The sequence below is a fragment of the Coregonus clupeaformis genome, unplaced genomic scaffold, assembly GCF_020615455.1.
Source record: "Coregonus clupeaformis isolate EN_2021a unplaced genomic scaffold, ASM2061545v1 scaf0129, whole genome shotgun sequence".
NCBI lineage: Eukaryota > Metazoa > Chordata > Actinopteri > Salmoniformes > Salmonidae > Coregonus > Coregonus clupeaformis.
The window spans coordinates 317,501-336,355 of NW_025533584.1; the positions used below are offsets into that span (position 1 = coordinate 317,501).

Genomic DNA, 18,855 nt, shown 5'->3' on the forward strand with positions numbered 1-18,855 from the left:
TGTGTGTGTCCAGTGTGTTTGTGTGTGTGTGTGTTTGTGTGTGTGTGTGTGTGTGTGTGGGTCCAGTGTGCGGTCCAGCGTGTGTGTTTCCAGTGTGTGTGTGTCAAAGTCAAAGACCACCATCATTACTTACTTGGTCATATTAAATATCAGCTGTAGTTCTACAGAAGCAGAAATCAGGGACACCAAAGTTTACAAAGAGTTGCTTTGACAATGTGTGTGTCTGTGTATGTGTGTGACGTGTTCGTGTTACTTTAGAAATGTGTGTGTGTGTGTGTTCAGGATGTGTGTGTGTGTGTGTGTGTGTGTGTTTGTTCAGGATGTGTGTGTTTGTGTGTGTGTGTGTGTGTGTCCAGTGTGTGTGTGTCTGTGTTCAGGATGTGTGTGTGTGTGTGTTCAGGATGTGTGTGTGTGTTCAGGATGTGTGTGTGTGTGTGTGTGTGTGTATTTAATGGGAATAAGTGTGTTTTATATTACCATACAGTATAACATATGATCATTCAACAAGTCTCAAGTTACCTTAACTTCTCCTTTTGATACCTAGAAACATCTACATTAAATGAATTAGTGAAAAGTGAGTTAACCTTCTAATGTGAATGATGATGATTTCTAATATTGTGTCTGGTTTCATCCATCAGATGTATGTGATCTCACACTGAACCCAAACACAGTAAACAGATTCCTCTCTCTGTCTGAGGAGAACAGAAAGGTGACATGGAGGAGAGAGAAGCAGCCGTATCCTGATCACCCAGAGAGATTTGAGGACTGGAGACAGGTGCTGTGTAGAGAGGGTCTGACTGGGCGCTGTTACTGGGAGGTAGAGTGGAGTGGGAGAGAGGTTGTTATAGGAGTGACATATAAAGGAATCAGCAGGAGAGGAGGGGGTAATGACTGTTGTCTTGGATACAATGACAAGTCCTGGAGTCTGCTCTGCTCTGACAACAGTTACACTGCCTGTCACAATAATAAGTCCACTACCATAGACGTCCCCTCCTCCAGCTCCCACAGACTAGGAGTGTATCTGGACTGGCCAGCCGGCACTCTGTCCTTCTACAGAGTCTCCTCTGACACACTGACCCACCTGAACACATTCCACTCCACATTCACTGAGCCCCTCTATCCAGGGTTTTGGGTTTATGGTGTTGACTCCTCAGTGTCCCTGTAAATAATAACCATGGTAACACTGACACACACACACACACACTGGACACACACACTCTGGACACACACACACTGGACACAAACACTGGATACACACACACTGGAGACACACACACACACTGGAAACACACACATACACACACACACACACACACACACACTGGAAACACACATACATACACACACACACACACACACACACACACACACACACACAGGACAAACACAAACACTGGACACACTCACACTGGACATACACACACACTGGACACACACGCACACACACTGGACACACACACACACTGTACACACACACACACACACTGAACACACACACTGGACACACACACACTGGACACACACACACACACTGGACACACACACACACTGGACACACACACACACTGGACACATAACACACACACACACACACTGGACAAACACACACACAGACACTGAACACACACACACTGGACACACACACACACACACTGGACACACACACAAACACACACACACACCAGACACACACACACACACACACTGGACACACACATACACACACTAGACACACACACACACTGGACACACACACACTGGACACACACACACACTGGACACACACACACACTGGACACACACAAACACACACACTTGACACACACTAACACATACACACACATACACACACTGGACAAACACACACACTGGACACACACACTGGACACAAACACACACACACACACACACACAATGGACACACACAAACACACACACACACACACACATACGTGTTTATAGACAATATCAGGACTTATGACAAAAATGTGACATATTGGGACATGCCTTTCCCAAGGTCCAAGAGACCTGGGAATCAGAATAGTTTGGTCCCATGATTCTAGGAATACATCCATCTGTTGAGATTTTGTCTAGGGCTATATTTTGTTCAGACCTGATTTTAATAGTATATATGAGGACTTTTTCGGGTTCATGTGACATATAAGGCCCATAGCAACAGCAGCCCATAGATACACACTGATTTTCAGGTTTATGTGACTTATGAAGAACCTGTAAATTGGGTCTGTATTTGAACGTGGTTCCGGTTACATGTTGAAATGTCTGCATAAGAATCATAGGTGTACAATACTTAACTAAAGCTTTAAAAAAATTATTATAATAATCATGCTCACCAGATAGGTAACCTTCAACAGAAATGCCTATCCATGTTCACATAGCTCATAAATATAATATATTCTCAGTCTACTGTTTAAGTCGTATTATTGTTATTTATAACAATACATTTGCAGTCAATATTCATGTAAAAAAAGAGGGAACACTTTATGCCTTACTTTTATTGAGTGCCAGCGAAAATATGCAAATTAACAAATCAATTGAACACCCAGAATAGACCACCTACACTTTGCCTCCTTCCCTGCTATGCACAAGGCAGTAGAAATGGCATGTTTGAAATGAATGAGAAACTCTCTATTAAAGCATCCAGCTTCTATGAAACATGACAGTGTACATTCAGCTAACCTGTCTAAATAACATAGGGATTTACATCATAGTTACATAGTGCAAGTTACCATACACAAGGCCTGTTACAAGCACCCATTGAAATGGTAATAGTTTAACAGTAATTTAAACACCTTGCCACATTCAACAACTTGTGGTTAAGAACAAAGTGCTTCTGAAAACTTAGGAACAATAACAATCCCTTTAAGTACTGTTTATCTCGTTTCCCTGTCAATGAGAGCAGAGTATTAACCTATATCATCAACTGTTATACCAAAAAAATTTGACCATAAGTAGCAAACATATGCTCATTAATAGCCCTCAATTATACATAAACATACAAACATGTGGGATCTACAGTCGAGCCTATGTGGCATGTTTGTACAAGAACCAACAATATAAATCATTTAAGGAAAATAAAATAATATGAACATGAAACCCACAGATATTAACACTATCTGAGGAGAAGCTGATTGAAATTGGAATTGAATGGTACCTGAGCTACAGTTGGCATGCTCTAGTTCTATCTATTCATCTTCCTTTTTAATGCTACATTTCTGTTGTGGATGTAGTATTTGATAGCAACCCAGTCTCTGTCTTTCAGAGCTACTGGCTCTGCTTGGAGGCAGGAGTCACAGTCCTTTTTACCTGGTATTCTGCAGCTTGTTATGAAATTAAGCAAATGCCTCTCAACAGCTTTCACTTCATCACCTGTCCACTTGCTTCTCACCTTCACAGCTTTCATAAATGGAAACAAAATACAACTGATTAACAATGAGCTCTGCTAAAGTGACAAATGGAGGATATGATACAAAGGATTCTAGTTAGTAGTTATATGATGTTATCAATACATGTGAATACAAAATGCTTACTAACCTTGCTTTCCTTTGGAGCACTTTGAGGATGCTTGGGATGTGACTATTTTACCATGTCTTGGTTGTGTGTTGCTCATGTGTACGTTATCCAAGGTGGTTGACTCAGGAGTGCCCTTCATGTTGTCCAGGGTGGTTGACTCAGAAGTGCCCTCCATGTTGTCCAGGGTGGTTGACTCAGAAGTGCCCTCCATGTTGTCCAGGGTGGTTGACTCTGGTGTTTGCCTCAGAAGTGTCTGGTCCCTAGAAGTCTCTGTTGTTGAGCCTTTGCAAAGTAATAATGAATGTGATTATGTTCTATGAGCTTCATGACAATACGTTTGCTTGCTTGTATTATTCACTGTAAACAACCTCAATGTCAGGCAATATGCAATTCTACATTAGATATTAACTGATATTTGAGATATAAACATAAACTGATTGCAAATCCATAAATGTGGAATTACTTATCACCACCAATGTGATTGTTAAAAAACAGATAGAGGATCATTTCGATAATCCCCACAGAAATGTGCATTTATGTGACATAACTTAAAGATATTACCACATATATACAAGTCAGGATACTTTTGCAATGATGTAGGTCAGCAATGGTTTCTTCACTGGAATCATCATCACTCATTTCTACTTCATATGGTTGGGTAAAAAACATTTACGGCCAATTATTTAAATTAAGGACTAACAACACTTATAATAGTTATATTTGAAGTGGCTAAAAACTATATTTCAAACTAAATTTTACCTTCAGGATTGACCTCAATGTCATCCAGCCCTTTCCCCTGCAGGTAAGGCAGTCTTCCTTTTTCAATTGCTATCAACAGTTTGCTGACTTTTGCGAGCTGCAGGGTACTCTCTGGAAGCCGATAGAATTCTCTATGGACACGGATGTCATGTCCTAGAAAGGTGGCAAGTTGATCCATTTCATTTTCTTTGAGGTTTAGTAGTGTGGACAAAGTGGCGACTTGTTTTCGCAATCTTGTTGAGGTGAGTGCCTCTGGGTTCTTTGCACCACATTGTTTGCATACTTGTGAAAGCAGTCGGAGCCTCTGTAATGGGAAAGGACACCTGGCCGTGTAAACATGTACACATTTTCTTTGTGGACTTGACACTCTTTTCTGCTTATCATGAGGAGGTCCATAGCAGTGATCATGTCAGGGGTTAGAAGCACTGGAACCTTTCTTGACCTTTTACCTCGAATCTCAACTCTCTCAAAGTGCTCTGCAAGCTTCCTCTCGAAGTCAGTAAGGCCCCTCACAATGTCTGGATTAAGCTTCGTAAGATCCCTGGATGTGAAAGACTGAAGCTCCATTTTTGAAACTTCCCCTTCCCTCCTTCTGTTAAATAGTACTACCTGCATCAAAGTCACTTTAGGAAGATTTCCAAAGCTTTTGCTGTTGGGTTCTTCCTCAAGGTCCTTCATTCACTTAGCACGCTCAGTAGCAAGAAACGTGTGCAGCACCGACACATCCTCTGTAAAGGGTCAAACCTGTGGTTTATTCCATTTGGCTTGTTGAAGTGTACCCAATGCGGCAGCTGAAATGGACTCTGTCCACTTTTTCTGATGTAAAGTGGCAAATTGCTTTGCAGACTCTGCAACAGCAGGGCGATTTGCAGTGATGGCATTGCATTGAATAATGCCTGCAACTTTGGCTAAACTGTGTCCCAATTTCAAAGCCAATGATGGGATTTTATACGAGTTGCTTTCAACATCATAACCAGCAACATATCTTACTGCCTGTATCACATGGGGAAAGTTACAGGGCATAACAAGGACTTCGGTGCTCTTCAAAGGTGTTATAGCCCTTGCCATTATCAATAGTCTTGCCATCACTCTAATTTTTTGGCGTATGTAGGCATTCCTTCTCTCATATGGTTTCCTGGAATTGAACAGTGACTCGCCGATACAAAGGAATTCAGTTTCACTCCTTACAACCGAGGAAACGTCATCCTGGTTCATTTCACAAGCAATCTTCCAAACAGTTTCCTTAACTGAGTCAGGTCTTAGTAAGTGCAGTTGAATCCGTTTTCGCCCAACTTGAGGCTCTCCCTCAACAGACTTCTTCGGGCAGTTTCTCACATGTCTCCATAGGGAATTTCTTGCATACAGTCCTTCGCAAAATTTGCAGTCACGGTAGTCATCAGATGGTTTTGCATTACTAGGTCTTTTACAGGCAACCATCTCTCCAGTGCCACAGCTTGCCACTTCAGTATTATGGTCAAAGTTTCATCTCTTCTTAAGAGAGCGTAACAACTCTCTTCTTTTGCGGGATCCTTTATAAAAACTGAAAGCCATTTCAACATCAGGCTTTTCACTGTGGATGGATTCGAGGTGTCTTGCCAATTTATAAATGGCCTTTTTACAATAAAGACAAAATTGCTTCTTGTTGTACTTGCTTCCTTTTGCTGTTATTGACAAAGTTGTGACATTTATGGAGCTTTTCTGGTGTGATGTGTTCTCTGATGAATTGGCACTGCAGCTTATTACTGAAGTACAAGGATTGCTGCGCATCTTTGAATAACTTAATGTTCTTGGCTTCTCTGAACTGGTGGTACTATCCCCACTGTGTGCTGTAACATTCCCTAATGGTTTGTTCTCTGACAATTTGTGGTGGAGATTCTTTTCTGTGGTTTTATATTCCTTACTACAAGAACTTGTAGTACTTATAATAGAAGCATCCGAGGAATTGCCACATGTGTCTGGAAGATAGTCTGCAGCATCCGAAGATTCATCAAGGTCTGAAGGAAAATGGAGAAAAAAAGCATCTAATTCTGTCAATAACTTTATACATGCATTAATACCTAGGGTATCATACTCCCTACAGTACCATCACATTGTGCATAACACCTACATACTCACAGAAAAATGTATTCTAGTAAACTGATTGAAAGACCTCTGTCTCTCAGCTATCTCTTCTCATAACGATCCTCACAACGATCATGACGGCGCCTCAGATTTTGCAGATGGCGGCTTTTTCTAAGCTGTACAAATTTCTACAATGTTTCCTCACATCAAAAATACCACAATGTGTTAACAAAGAACATGAACTATTTTATCTAATGACAAGAATGCAGCTTTCTTACCTGCTTTGCAGTAGGACACTGGAAGGGTACAATTCCACTGGACTTGCTTGCCTTGAATGAAATTATGAAGAATAAATATTTGTTTGTAATAACACAGTACCGTAACAGTAAATTAGGATATTATACATTATACTGTATGTGAAAATAATTTGGGTTAAGAAATTGACAATACTGTTTTATAGATGACCTATAAATGAAAAAATGAATATGTGGATCTGGGGTTTTCAAGCAAGACTCTATAGAAATGGTTAAAACTGTACAATATCTGCTAACCAACAATATGAAGACCGTGTAACACACACACTCTACTCTGGTTGGGTCATACCATATCGGGACGTCATCTGAAACACATTTACGCCTTGAACAGACTAAGTACAAAATGAGGAGATGACGACTGAACACATCTAGAGTCAAGGTTCCTGACTTTGAGTTATCCCTTTGATGTCAAAGAAAGCTCACAACCTTAAAAGTAATGTAAATGGGTCAACAGTAGGGGTGTAACGATTCGTTTTAACAACGATTCGATTTGTATCACGATTCGTGGTTGTCGATACGATTCAAAGACGATATTGGTTCATTTAGAACGATACGATCCGAAACGATTCAGTGACTTGAAATCGATTCAGTAACCTTTTAGCCAAAAATTCAACCAGTGTGACTGAAATAAATACCTGGTAACCAGTTGCATTTTAATGGCTGGCAATAGTCTTGATATTTTTAACAGTGTTTCATGACTCCATGCAGACCATCTGGTATTATGAAACTTACCAAAAGTCTCACAAGTCCGTCTGTTATGGCCTGTGCGGTTCGGTCAGCACCCAATTCAATCAGTCCAATAAAGTCCGAAGTAAACTCTCCGTTGCTGGACACAGACACAATGTAAACTATTTCCTGCTCAGTTTTTGTGATGTCCTCAGATCCATCAAAAAGCATTCAGTAAAGGAACATCCTCAGAATAGGAAGACATGGGACGTGCGTGTTTAGCTTTATGGAAAGAGAAAAATATTAAACAGAGCTTGCCGCTGTTCTTCATTCAGCTTGTCTCGGCGACTGGACATTTATTCTCGGCTAGCTTTTAGCAATGGCTTGCGCCACATTCGTGTGCTCCTTGCTCTTTTCATGTTTGTCAAATAAAGGATGGTTGAAATTCTTTGAGCCTTTATAAAATGCACCTGTTTTGTCTGCTAGATGTGGATTTGAGCGGCAAATCTTGCACCACATTTCAGTGCGCTCATCGTTAGCTTCAAGCCACTTTTCCGAAAAAAGTATTTTCTTCGGCTCTGGCTCCAGTTGGCGTTTCTTTGTAGGTGGCGAAACGCCAAAGAATCTGCTTAATGTCTGTTGCTTTTTGGACATCCCTGACAGTAGTTGACAAGCAACATGTCATGTGTAAGGTTAGATGAGAAGATCGGTCAAGTACGCAAAGGCGCGTAGTAACACAAGTGTCATTACGCATTCCTGATTTTTGTCGCGCTTGCGTATCTGCGTACCAGTTATGTGCACCCCTGCATATAAAGTCTGACGTGCTTAAATCCAATGGGTTATTTCCTAGTATCTATAAAATCGATTTATTACATTTTAAAACGATGTTAGATCGATATATGTTGTCCAAAATGCCAACTCGCCGAGCACAGATCGATGTAGTTGGATCATATGAATATAAATCGATACATCGATGTAGTAGATGGATCGTTACACCCCTAGTCAACAGCAATATAAATTAAATCACGCAAATTGATAAGAAATATGTTAAATGGGCAAAAACATTGCCCCAAAAATACAAAAACATAGGCATTAGAGAGAATAAAGATTAATTTTATGTTTTGAGGTGCGGTTAGTTCTGACAAATGGTCGGGCTAATTTTGTTTATGCTATGATATCGAAACAAGTGATGGGAATTTTGATATTGTGAACATTTTACACAAAAGGTTGGTTGTAATACAGTAAAAAGCCATGTAATTTATATATTGGAATGAACTGAGACCACAATTTAATTTAAATAGAAAAGATCTACAATAAATGTGTAATAACCTGTTGGAAGGATGAAGTGGATCTCTGTCTCACTTCTGGGTCTGCTGAAGGTTGAGCTGGGATCTTGTCACTTGGTGTCTGCAACGAAATACAACAATAACATGTCAGAAATATTGTGTTTTATAATATAGATCATATCTATTTAGTAAACTAATGATCATACTCAGTTCAGTCACAATATATTCCTACCACCTGTCTATCATAATCGCCTTTGGGGTGAGACTCATTGCTGAGGTCAAGGGCTGCATTGACCACAGATGTTAGGAAAGATAATTCATATATGGATCTGGGCTTTTTATGCAAGACTCTATAAAAATGGTTAAAACTGTACAATATCTGCTAACCAACAATATGAGGACCGTGTAACACACATACACTCTACTCTGGTTGGGTCATACCATATCGGGACGTAATCTGAAACACATTTACGTCTTGAACATCCTAATTACCAAATGAGGACTTGACGACTGAACACATCTGGAGTCAAGGTTCCTGACTTTGAGTTATCCCTTTGTTGTCAAAGAAAGCTCACAACCTTAAAAGTAATGTAAATGGATCAACTGCCATATAAATTAAATCACGCAAATTGACAAGAAATATGTTAAATGGGCAAAAACATTGCCCCAAAAATACAAAAAACATAGGCATTAGAGAGAATAAAGATTAATTTAATGTTTTGAGGGGCGGTTAGTTCTGTCAAATGGTCGGGCTAATTTTGTTTATGCTATGATATCGAAACAAGTGATGGGAATTTTGATATTGTGAACATTTTACACAAAAGGTTGGTTGTAATACAGTAAAAAGCCATGTAATTTATATATTGGAATGAACTGAGACAACAATTTAATTTAAATAGAAAAGATCTACAATAAATGTGTAATAACCTGTTGGAAGGATGAAGTGGATCTCTGTCTCACTTCTGGGTCTGCTGAAGGTTGAGCTGGGATCTTGTCACTTGGTGTCTGCAACGAAATACAACAATAACATGTCAGAAATATTGTGTTTTATAATATAGATCATATCTATTTAGTAAACTAATGATCATACTCAGTTCAGTCACAATATATTCCTACCACCTGTCTATCATAATCGCCTTTGGGGTGAGACTCATTGCTGAGGTCAAGGGCTGCATTGACCACAGATGTTAGGAAAGATAATTCATATATGGATCTGGGCTTTTTATGCAAGACTCTATAAAAATGGTTAAAACTGTACAATATCTGCTAACCAACAATATGAGGACCGTGTAACACACATACACTCTACTCTGGTTGGGTCATACCATATCGGGACGTAATCTGAAACACATTTACGTCTTGAACATCCTAATTACCAAATGAGGACTTGACGACTGAACACATCTGGAGTCAAGGTTCCTGACTTTGAGTTATCCTTTTGTTGTCAAAGAAAGCTCACAACCTTAAAAGTAATGTAAATGGATCAACTGCCATATAAATTAAATCACGCAAATTGACAAGAAATATGTTAAATGGGCAAAAACATTGCCCCAAAAATACAAAAAACATAGGCATTAGAGAGAATAAAGATTAATTTAATGTTTTGAGGAGCGGTTAGTTCTGTCAAATGGTCGGGCTAATTTTGTTTATGCTATGATATCGAAACAAGTTATGGGAATTTTGATATTGTGAACATTTTACACAAAAGGTTGGTTGTAATACAGTAAAAAGCCATGTAATTTATATATTGGAATGAACTGAGACAACAATTTAATTTAAATAGAAAAGATCTACAATAAATGTGTAATAACCTGTTGGAAGGATGAAGTGGATCTCTGTCTCACTTCTGGGTCTGCTGAAGGTTGAGCTGGGATCTTGTCAGTTGGTGTCTGCAACGAAATACAACAATAACATGTCAGAAATATTGTGTTTTATAATATAGATCATATCTATTTAGTAAACTAATGATCATACTCAGTTCAGTCACAATATATTCCTACCACCTGTCAATCATAATCGCCTTTGGGGTGAAACTCATTGCTGAGGTCAAGGGCTGCATTGACCACAGATGTTAGGAAAGATAATTCATATGTGGATCTGGGCTTTTTATGCAAGACTCTATAGAAATGGTTAAAACTGTACAATATCTGCTAACCAACAATATGAGGACCGTGTAACACACACACTCTACTCTGGTTGGGTCATACCATATCGGGACGTAATCTGAAACACATTAACGTCTTGAACAGCCTAATTACCAAATGAGGACTTGACGACTGAACACATCTGGAATCAAGGTTCCTGACTTTGAGTTATCCTTTTGTTGTCAAAGAAAGCTCACCACCTTAAAAGCAATGTAAATGGATCAACTGCCATATAAATTAAATCACGCAAATTGATAAGAAATATGTTAAATGGGCAAAAACATTGTCCCAAAAATACAAAAACATAGGCATTAGAGAGAATAAAGATTAATTTTATGTTTTGAGGGGCGGTTAGTTCTGTCAAATGGTCGGGCTAATTTTGTTTATGCTATGATATTGAAAGAAGTTATCGAAATTTTGATATTGTGAACATTTTACACAAAAGGTTGGTTGTAATACAGTAAAAAGCCATTTAATTCATATTTTGGAATGAACTGAGACAACAATTTAATTTAAATAGAAAAGATCTACAATAAATGTGTAATAACCTGTTGGAAGGATGAAGTGGATCTCTGTCTCACTTCTGGGTCTGCTGAAGTTTGAGCTGGGATCTTGTCACTTGGTGTCTGCAACGAAACACAACAATAAATATTCTATATTATACTCTATTTAATCAGTGTATACAGTTGAAGTCGGAAGTTTACATACACTTAGGTTGGAGTCATTAAAACTCGTTTTTCAACCACTCCACAAATTTCTTGTTAACAAACTATAGTTTTGGCAAGTTGGTTAGGACATCTACTTTGTGCATGATACAAGTAATTTTTCCAACAATTGTTTACAGACAGATTTTTTCACTTATAATTCACTGTATCACAATTCCAGTGGGTCAGAAGTTTACATACACTAAGTTGACTGTGCCTTTAAACAGCTTGGAAAATTCCAGAAAATGATGTCATGGCTTTAGAAGCTTCTGATAGGTTAATTGACATCATTTGAGTCAATTGGAGGTGTACCTGTGGATTTATTTGAAGGCCTACCTTCAAACTCAGTGCCTCTTTGCTTGACATCATGGGAAAATCAAAAGAAATCAGCCAAGACCTCAGAAAAAAATGTGTAGACCTCCACAAGTCTGGTTCATCCTTGGGAGCAATTTCCAAACGCCTGAAGGTACAACGTTCATCTGTACAAACAATAGTACGCAAGTATAAACACCATGGGACCACGAAGCCGTCATACCGCTCAGGAAGGAGACGCGTTCTGTCTCCTAGAGATGCATGTACTTTGGTGCGAAAGGTGCAAATCAATCCCAGAACAACAGCAAAGGACCTTGTGATGATGCTGGAGGAAACAGGTAAAAAAGTATCTATATCCACAGTAAAACAAGTCCTATATCGACATAACCTGAAAGGCCGCTCAGCAAGGAAGAAGCCACTGCTTCAAAACCGCCATAAAAAAGCCAGACTGTGGTTTGCAACTGCACATGGGGACAAAGATCGTACTTTTTGGAGAAATGTCCTCTGGTCTGATGAAACAAAAATAGAACTGTTTGGCCTTAATGACCATCAATATGTTTGGAGGAAAAAGGGGGTAGGCTTGCAAGCCGAAGAACACCATCCCAACCGTGAATCACGGGGGTGGCAGCATCATGCTCTGGGGGTGTTTTGCTGCAGGAGGGACTGGTGCGCTTAAAAAAATAGATGGCATCATGAGGAAGGAAAATTATGTGGATATATTGAAGCAACATCTCAAGACATCAGTCAGGAAGTTAAAGCTTGGTCGCAAATGGGTCTTCCAAATGGACAATGACCCCAAGCATACTTCCAAAGTTGTGGCAAAATGGCTTAAGGACAACAAAGTCAAGGTTTTGGAGTGGCCATCAAAAAGCCCTGACCTCAATCCTATAGAAAATGTGTGGGCAGAACTGAAAAAGCGTGTGCGAGCAAGGAGGCCTACAAACCTGACTCAGTTACACCAGCTCTGTCAGGAGGAATCGGCCAAAATTCACCCAACTTATTGTGGGAAGCTTGTGGAAGGCTACCCGAAACGTTTGACCCAAGTTAAACAATTTAAAGGCAATGCTACCAAATACTAATTGAGTGTATGTAAACTTCTGACCCACTGGCAATGTGATGAAAGAAATAAAAGCTGAAATAAATAATTCTCTCTACTATTATTCTGACATTTCACATTCTTAAAATAAAGTGGTGATCCTAACTGACCTAAAACAGGGAATTTTTACTTGGATTAAATGTCAGGAATTGTGAAAAACTGAGTTTAAATGTATTTGGCTAAGGTGTATGTGTCACGGTTTCGGCCGAGACTGCTCCTCCTCCTGGTTCGGGCAGGCAAAGGCGTTCGCCGTCCCCGGAGTACTAGCTGCCATCGTTGGATGTTTCATGTATGATTGCTTTTGTCTGTCCTGTTCACCTGTGTCTGGTTTACGTTGATTACATGTCCTATAAATTCCCTGTGTTTGTATGGATTAGTTGTGTGTTGTTTCGCCTGTCGTGTTGTGTTCGTGTCGTGTTTTGTATTTTGGAAATTACGCGTGGTTTGCGTAATTGCGCTTTGTTGCCACCTTGTTTGTTTTGTGGCCGTACATCGTGTTTTGTACTTTGTTATATTGTGGACTTCAGTAAACGTTTTGGACTAAGCCTCGGTGTCCTGCGCCTGACTTCACCCCCACCTACACTCACATTATGACAGAACAACACACCATTATGGAGTCAGCAGGAGCAGTGGCGGCACCCAGGTTGCTGGAGGAACAATTACGTTATCAAGACAGTTTATTCCAGCAACTTGAGGCCGCCCTTGACGAGGTGTCCAACAAGCTGTGTCGTTTGGCGACTAGGGAAGTGCTCACGCCATCACCCACTATCCCATCACCAACGACCAGTCCTCCTCTCTCTACACCGGGACCCAGTGGCATTCGGCTCTCGCTCCCGGGGGCATATGACGGTTCTGCAGCCGGGTGTCAGGGGTTCCTCCTGCAGATCGAACTATACCTGGCTACGATACACCCAGCGCCCTCGGGATACGAGAGCGTCGCCGCCCTCATCTCCTGTCTATCCGGCAAGGCGTTGGAATGGGCCAACGCCGAATGGAGGAGAATGGACGCAGCTACCATCACCTACGCTGAGTTCTCCCGCCGCTTCCGGGCAGTCTTCGATCACCCACCTGAGGGGAAAAAATAGAACTGCGGGAGATGTCTCCCGAGTGGCGCAGTGGTCTAAGGCACTGCATCGCAGTGCTAACTGTGCCACCAGAGATCCTGGTTCGAATCCAGGCTCTGTCGCAGCCGGCCGCGACCGGGAGACCCATGGGGCGGCGCACAATTGGCCCAGCGTCGTCCAGGGTAGGGGAGGGAATGGCCGGCAGGGATGTAGCTCAGTTGATAGAGCATGGTGTTTGCAACGCCAGGGTTGTGGGTTTGATTCCCACGGGGGGCCAGTATAAAAAAAAAAAAAAAAAAAAAAAAGATCAATTCACTAACTGTAAGTCGCTCTGGATAAGAGCGTCTGCTAAATGACTAAAATGTAAATGTAAAAATGGGAAGGCGGCGGGGGAGCGTCTGTTCTACCTCCGACAGGAGAAGAGGAGCGCACAGGAGTTCGCACTGGAGTTCCGGACGTTAGCTGCGGATTCGGGATGGAATGAGAGGGCCCTCATCGACCAGTACCGGTGTAGCCTGCGAGAGGACGTCCGTCGTGAGCTGGCCTGCAGGGACACCAATCTATGCTTCGACCAGCTGGTGGACATCTCCATCAGGCTTGACACCCTGCTGGCCACCCGCGGACGTCCCGAGTGGGGGTCGTCCATTCCATCCTCCAGCACCTCTGAGCCTATTCCTATGGAGCTCGGGGGTGCTGGCGCTAGAGAGAGGAGGAGGGAGAACCCGAGGAGGGCCAACCCCTGCACCAACTGTGGCCGTGGAGGACACACCGCGGCCAGGTGCTGGGGAAGGTTTTCTGAGAGAGGGGACAACAGGTCACGCACTGGGGAGTCATTTCAGGTGAGTAGGCGCCCCACTTACCCAGAGCTCTCTGTTGGTCACATGAGCATTACTGTGCGTTTTCCACAGGTGGCACCTCATTCCCAGCATAAGGCGCTAGTAGATTCAGGCGCAGCTGGGAATTTTATTGATAGTGCATTTTGTGCTAGGTTAGGAATTCCCCTTCGGCCGGTAGAAGTTCCATTCCCTGTCCATGCATTAGACAGCCGGCCATTGGGGTCAGGTCTGATCAGGGATGTCACAGCACCGCTGACGATGACTACGCAGGGGGGTCATGAGGAAATCATTCAGTTTTATCTGATTGACTCTCCTGCGTATCCAGTGGTGTTGGGGCTTCCCTGGTTAAGCACCCACGATCCTACCATAGCGTGGCAACAGAGGGCTCTTACGGAGTGGTCTGCCCAGTGTGTAGGGAGATGTCTAGGTGTTTCCATAGGGGCGACCTCGGTAGAGAGTCCGAACCAAGTGCCCGCACTGCGCATTCCCCCCCGAGTATGAGGATTTAGCGTTAGCGTTTAGCAAAGCTAGGGCAGCACGGCTACCTCCTCATAGACAGGGGGACTGTGCGATAAATCTCCAGACCGGAGCAGCTCTTCCCAGGAGTCATGTGTATCCTCTGTCTCAAGAGGAAACTGCGGCTATGGAGACTTACATAGCCGAGTCCTTGGCACAGGGATACATACGGCCCTCTACTTCTCCGGTCTCCTCGAGTTTCTTCTTTGTGAAGAAAAAGGACGGGGGATTGCGCCCGTGTATTGATTACCGTAGTCTCAATCAGATCACTGTAAAATACAGTTATCCACTTCCACTGATTGTGACGATGACGGAGTCATTACGCGGAGCACGTTTCTTCACAAAGTTGGATCTCAGGAGCGCGTACAATTTGGTGCGCATTAGGGAGGGGGATGAATGGAAAACAGCATTTAGCACCACCTCGGGTCATTACGAGTATCTCGTCATGCCGTATGGGTTAATGAATGCTCCTTCAGTCTTCCAATCCTTTGTTGATGAGATTTTCCGGGACATGCATGGGCAGGGTGTAGTGGTGTACATTGACGACATTCTAGTGTATTCTTCTACACGAGCCGAGCATGTAGCCCAGGTGCGCCGAGTATTGAGACGACTGTTGGAGCATGACTTGTATGTCAAGGCAGAGAAATGCTTGTTTTTCCAAGAGTCCGTCTCTTTTTTGGGTTATCGGTTGTCCGCGTCTGGCGTGGAGATAGAGGTAGATCGGGTATCGGCTGTGCGTAATTGGCAAACTCCAACCACCGTAAAAGAGGTGCAGCGGTTCTTGGGTTTTGCTAATTACTACCGGAGGTTTATCCGGGGCTTTGGACAGGTTGCAGCTCCCATTACGTCTCTGCTAAAGGGGGGTCCGGTGCGCTTGCAGTGGTCAGCTGAGGCGGACAGGGCATTTGTTAAGCTGAAGAACCTTTTCGCCTCGGCCCCGGTGCTGGCGCATCCGGATCCCTCTTTGCCTTTCCAAGTAGAGGTGGACGCGTCCGAGACCGGTATTGGGGCAGTCCTATCACAACGGTCCGGCACGCCACCTAAGCTCCGCCCCTGTGCGTTCTACTCCAAGAAGCTCAGCTCGGCGGAGCGCAATTATGACGTTGGGGACAGGGAGTTGTTAGCTGTAGTCCAGGCCCTAAAGGTGTGGAGGCATTGGCTTGAGGGGTCTCAACACCCTTTTCTCATTCTGACTGATCACCGTAACCTGGAGTACATCCGGGCAGCTAGGAGATTGAACCCTCGTCAGGCTAGGTGGAACATGTTTCTGACCCGGTTTGTTTTTAAGATCACATACATCCCTGGGTCCCAGAACGGTAAGGCGGACGCACTGTCCCGGCAGTATGACACGGAGGAGAGGTCCATTGAGCCCACCTCCATACTTCCGGAGTCTTGTCTGGTGGCCCCGGTAGTATGGGAAGTCGATGCGGAAATCGAGCGGGCGCTGCGTACCGACCCTACTCCCCCCGAGTGTCCTGTGGGGCGGACGTACGTTCCGCTCGAGGTTCGTGATCGGCTTATTTCTTGGGCTCATACATCACCCTCCTCTGGACATCCTGGTATTGGTCGGACGGTGCACTGCCTTAGCGTGAAATACTGGTGGCCAACGTTAGCCAGGGATGTGAGGGTATATGTCTCCTCCTGCTCGGTGTGTGCCCAGTGTAAGGCACCTAGACATTTGCCCAGGGGTAAGTTACATCCTCTGCCCGTTCCACAGCGACCATGGTCCCACCTCTCGGTGGATTTTGTGACCGATCTACCCCCTTCCCAGGGTAATACCACCATTTTGGTCGTTGTGGATCGGTTTTCTAAGGCCTGTCGTCTCCTCCCACTGCCGGGTCTCCCTACTGCCCTGCAGACCGCCGAGGCCCTCTTTACCCACGTGTTCCGGCACTATGGGGTCCCCGAGGATATTGTGTCCGACCGAGGTCCCCAGTTCACTTCCAGAGTCTGGAGGGCTTTTATGGAACGCCTGGGGGTCTCGGTTAGCCTTACCTCGGGGTACCACCCAGAGAGCAATGGGCAGGTTGAACGTGTGAACCAGGATGTGGGTAGGTTTTTGAGGTCTTATTGCCGGGACCGGCCGGAGGAGTGGTCGAGGTATATCCCCTGGGCAGAGATGGCTCGGAACTCTCTCCGCCACTCCTCCACCGGATTAACACCTTTCCAGTGTATTTTAGGGTATCAGCCGGTCCTGGCACCGTGGCACGAGAGCCAGACCGAGGCCCCTGCGGTGGACGAGTGGATTCGGCGCTCGGAGGAGACGTGGGACGCTGCTCATGTCCATCTGCAGCGTGCCATCCGTCAACACAAGGCGAGCGCCGATCGCCACCGCAGTGAGGGGCCGGTGTACGCACCGGGAGATCGAGTCTGGCTGTCGACTCGAAACCTGCCCCTCCGCCTGCCCTGCCGGAAGCTGGGTCGGCGGTTTGTGGGGCCCTTCAAAGTCCTGAGAAGATTGAACGAGGTGTGTTACAGATTACAACTGCCTATTGAGTATAAAAATATTAACCCCTCGTTCCATGTGTCTCTTCTCAGGCCGGTGGTAGCTGGCCCACTCCAAGAAGAGGAGATGGGAGAGACCCCTCCGCCCCCTTTGGACATCGAGGGGGTCCCGGCGTACAGGGTCCGGACCATTTTGGACTCCAGGCGCCGGAGGAGTGGTCTCCAATATCTCGTGGAGTGGGAGGGGTACGGTCCGGAGGAACGGTGCTGGGTGCCCAGGAGGGAATCCTTGATCCATCCCTCCTGACTGAGTTCCACCATGGGCATCCCACGCGCCCGGGTCCGCGTCCCCCTGGCCGTCCCCGAGGCCGGGGTCGGCGCACGGCTGGAGCCGCGCGTCAAGGGGGGGGTACTGTCACGGTTTCGGCCGAGACTGCTCCTCCTCCTGGTTCGGGCAGGCAAAGGCGTTCGCCGTCCCCGGAGTACTAGCTGCCATCGTTGGATGTTTCATGTATGATTGCTTTTGTCTGTCCTGTTCACCTGTGTCTGGTTTACGTTGATTACATGTCCTATAAATTCCCTGTGTTTGTATGGATTAGTTGTGTGTTGTTTCGCCTGTCGTGTTGTGTTCGTGTCGTGTTTTGTATTTTGGAAATTACGCGTGGTTTGCGTAATTGCGCTTTGTAGCCACCTTGTTTGTTTTGTGGCCGTACATCGTGTTTTGTACTTTGTTATATTGTGGACTTCAGTAAACGTTTTGGACTAAGCCTCGGTGTCCTGCGCCTGACTTCACCCCCACCTACACTCACATTATGACAGTATGTAAACTTCCGACTTCAACTGTATATATATATATAAAGCGGTGACAACATACATGCAAGAAGGGACATGTAATTATATATTTTATAATTCTTTGACAGATCCTATACATTATAATATATCAAAGCAGATTTACTTACCAGAGCACGCCATGGCCACTGAGATTATCCATAATCATAGGTTATTTCACTCTCTGCTTGGATGTTTTCAATAGCAAACAAGCAAAGATGAGGTTTACATTGGACTATCATCTTTTTCATTTTGCAATTTGGGGACCTGTGGGCATCATTTACCAGCCTCCC

General features: G+C 43.9%; 1 long non-coding RNA gene across 4 annotated transcripts; it reads right to left on the minus strand.

Moving 5' to 3' along the window:
• Positions 1-2,493: 2,493 nt before the first annotated feature.
• Positions 2,494-11,341, minus strand: LOC123483469. Of its 4 annotated transcripts, none has more exons than XR_006658262.1 (5): positions 11,310-11,341; positions 6,630-6,680; positions 4,291-6,284; positions 3,553-4,172; positions 2,494-3,414 (listed from the first exon to the last, which is right to left on the minus strand). It is a non-coding gene; the product is annotated as an uncharacterized LOC123483469 (long non-coding RNA). The 4 variants fall into 4 exon arrangements; XR_006658261.1 differs by having other exon boundaries at positions 3,553-4,175; XR_006658264.1 differs by having other exon boundaries at positions 3,553-4,175; positions 4,291-6,522; positions 11,310-11,336.
• Positions 11,342-18,855: the final 7,514 nt, after the last annotated feature.